The sequence below is a fragment of the Anomaloglossus baeobatrachus genome, unplaced genomic scaffold (assembly GCF_048569485.1).
Source record: "Anomaloglossus baeobatrachus isolate aAnoBae1 unplaced genomic scaffold, aAnoBae1.hap1 Scaffold_459, whole genome shotgun sequence".
NCBI classification, from domain to species: Eukaryota; Metazoa; Chordata; class Amphibia; order Anura; family Aromobatidae; genus Anomaloglossus; species Anomaloglossus baeobatrachus.
In genome coordinates, this window is record NW_027443929.1 from 150,724 (window position 1) to 154,793 (window position 4,070).

Genomic DNA, 4,070 nt, shown 5'->3' on the forward strand with positions numbered 1-4,070 from the left:
CAAGGTGCCTTCGTTGTGGTGTTGTTTATTGGTGGGTCCTTGAAGTTGGTTTAAAATTGGTTCGGGGATTCATCCGGGTATGGATCCCCTCATTGGCAGAATTGATGGTCCCCTGGTGATTTTGGGGGGGAACCCCGACGGGGTATGTCGGGGCCCCTGGGGGTGTGGTTGGGGTTGACGGAGGATTAACCCTTATAATTTGGTGCTCCTGAGCCAGTGTGGGTAACGGCTGGGAGCAAGTTGAGGTTTTTTATTGCTCGGTTATGGGAATCACCAGGGTTTTGGTAGCTTCAAGGACCTTACCACATTGCAAATTTAATTGGTTATGTATTCTTGTTAATAAAATGGCTGCTATGGCCAAAATTATCCAAAGATAAATTTGTGTCTGTGTAATTACTTTTAAATAAGAAATGGGAATGGAGGTGTGGGGTATGAAAGGAAGACCGGAGTCAACAATTCCAGGGTCAAGCATGTTTATTTGCGTAAGCTTCGTTCCAGGGTAGAAAGGGTAAGAGTGCCTTTCAGAATTCGAAGTGGTCAGACTGTACGGACCACCAAGAACTGCAGGAGAGCTTGAACATCTTCCCATGGATTTGCGACATCCTCCCTCATCAGTTACGTAGGTAAGCAGGTTCTCAGCATTGCAGCCCATTTGTTGTCTTAAGTTAGTTAAGCGGGGTTAACTAACCTGTCAGTTCAGCCTCAGGTCTAAAGCAGAGGCCTGGACTCCACTCCTTACTCCTCACTCCACAACTCTCCTTAAAAACAACTGACTCCTTTTTCCTGCCCCGGGGTCTCCAGACCCCTAGGTGGGCGTTTCCTTCCGTCTGGTCCTGCCCACTGGTGTGCCTGTCTTTCCCTAGGGGAGGTGACTAGGGTTTTCTGGTTGGCTTTGTGTGACTTAGGTGAGGGAAGTTGTTATGCGGGGGCCTATGTGTGACTATCTGCAGTGTCAGGGCGTCACATATGTATGTGTGTATGTCTGCTAAAGGAATCCGCACCGTCATATTTACAAACACAAAATTTTGCAGACACCTCATGTGACTCAGGGAACTTTGTAGACTATGTTTTAACAGGAATATTTAACCTTTACAGTTACTCTCCAAAAAACCTGCCTCCATTAAACTGAATGGAGGTGGGAGCTGCAAGTTATTAATAGCAGCTGTGATTGGTTGCTATAGGAACAAAGGACATTCATAGTATAAGAAGCTTATGTGTGAGATAATATGATGTCAGTGGGGAGACAGATAGAGAGAGACAGACACAGACTGAGAGACAAACAGACAGAGACAGATAGGCATAGACAGACAGGGAAAGAGACAGAGACAAACAGACAGAGGCAGACAGGGAAAGAGACAGACAGAGATAGACAGGGAAAAAAGGCAGACAGACAGAGACAGAGAAAGAGACAGAGGCAGATAGGGAAACAGACAAAGACAAACATACAGAGACAGGCAGGAGAAAAGGCAGACCGACAGGGAAACAGACAGACAGGGGAAGAGACAGACAGAGAGAGACAGACAGATAGAGACAGACAAAGAAATACAGAGATAGACAGGGAAAGAGACAAACGGGGAATGAGTCAGACAGAGAGAGACAAAGAGAGACAGGCAGAGAGAGACAGGGAAAGAGACAGACAGGGGAAGAGACAGACAGAGACAGACAAAGAAATACAGAGACAGACAGGGGAAGAGACAGACAGGGGAAGAGACAGACAGGGGAAGAGACAGACAGACAGGGAAAGAGACAGACCTGGAAAAGAGACAGACCTGGAAAAGAGACAGACAGACATAGAAACAGACAGCCACAAAGAGAGAAAGACAGACAGACACAGAGAGACAGACAGAGATAGAGAGACAGAGAGACATGGATAGAGATAGAGACACACAGAGACAGACAGATGACAGAGACTGGGAGAGAGACAGACAGAAGCATAAATCCCTAACTAAAACTTAACATTTAATGATAGTTTTAAAAGGTAAAAAAACACAAATCATGTAAATAGCATGACTCTCTTCTGTGCATAGAGTCAAAATTTTGTGTTTGTAAATATGACGGTGCGGATTCCTTTAGCAGACATACACACATACATATGTGACGCCCTGACACTGCAGGTAGTCACACATAGGCCCCCGCATAACAACTTCCCTCACCTAAGTCACACAAAGCCAACCAGAAAACCCTAGTCACCTCCCCCAGGGAAAGACAGGCACACCAGTGGGCAGGACCAGACGGAAGGAAACGCCCACCTAAGGGTCTGGAGACCCCGGGGCAGGAAAAAGGAGTCAGTTGTTTTTAAGGAGAGTTGTGGAGTGAGGAGTAAGGAGTGGAGTCCAGGCCTCTGCTTTAGACCTGAGGCTGAACTGACAGGTTAGTTAACCCCGCTTAACTAACTTAAGACAACAAATGGGCTGCAATGCTGAGAACCTGCTTACCTACGTAACTGATGAGGGAGGATGTCGCACATCCATGGGAAGATGTTCAAGCTCTCCTGCAGTTCTTGGTGGTCCGTACAGTCCGACCACTTCGAATTCTGAAAGGCACTCTTACCCTTTCTACCCTGGAACGAAGCTTACGCAAATAAACATGCTTGACCCTGGAATTGTTGACTCCGGTCTTCCTTTCATACCCCACACCTCCATTCCCATTTCTTATTTAAAAGTAATTACACAGACACAAATTTATCTTTGGATAATTTTGGCCATAGCAGCCATTTTATTAACAAGAATACATAACCAATAAAATTTGCAATGTGGTAAGGTCCTTGAAGCTACCAAAACCCTGGTGATTCCCATAACCGAGCAATAAAAAACCTCAACTTGCTCCCAGCCGTTACCCACACTGACTCAGTAGCACCAAATGGTTAGGGTTAATCCTCCGTCAACCCCAACCACACCCCCAGGGGCCCCGACATACCCCGTCGGGGTTCCCCCCCAAAATCACTAGGGGACCATCAATTCTGCCAATGAGGGGATCCATACCCGGATGAATCCCCGAACCAATTTTAAACCAACTTCAAGGACCCACCAATAAACAACACCACAACGAAGGCACCTTGAAACCCTTCAAGTGCCTGAGACCCCCCGCAAGCAAAGGGCCCTCTCAATACCTCCCTGCAAGCCAAGAGCCCATAAGTCAGTTCCCACCGCATTAAGGTGTACCCCGTCAGCCAACCAAAATTCCTCTTCCGTCCTTTCCAACTCAACATGCCGTATTGCTATACCCCCGTTCCGACTAACAAACTTCGAGATCGCCCTATTAACCTTCGCCCGCGCCTTGTTCAACCTGTCAACTGACCGCGCTTTCTGCCAACTCTTTCTCGCTACTATCTCCGACCAGACTATCGTTAGACCTGGAAACGACACCCATAACCGTAACAAATCATGTTTGATGTCCGTTATCAAGATTCGAAAAGGACGCCCACCCAAATCATTCCCCCCGGCATGCAACACTAAGATGTCAGGAGGTCTGTCCAACCGGGCGTATCTATGCACCTCCTGCAACACCCTGTTCCACCCTAACCCCCGAACACCGAGCCATCGCACGAGAGCCAGGTCCTTCTCAAAACCTAGCTGTCTCCCGTTCCATCTCGCGTCCGCTCGTCGGGCTCCCCAATACACATAAGAGTGGCCAAGGATCCAGACCAGGGAAGGAAGGGGGGGTGCTTCTGCAATACAAAATGTACAGACGACACCATTTTATTGCCTCACCAAACCAAATTGACAAAAAACACACACTCTCACCCCCCCCATTGCTACCCTAATACCCCCCCCTTTTCCCCTCAATTGCCAACAACCACCTGGGGACGTACATACGACTTAAAGCGCTGCGACTTCCACCTACCAATCTGCTTAACTGTCTCCTCCGGTAGGCCGCATATAGAGGCCTCCTTCGCTGCCCCAATCCGAAAGACTTCGGATCTAACCCCAACGACTTCAAACATGCCCTAAAAACACTCACAAATTGGTATCTCGATAAAAAGGACCCATCCTCTTGACATAATAAGGGGCCATCCACCTTCGGACGGATCTGTTGAAAATTCCCGAGACACTTGAACGGGCACATATCAG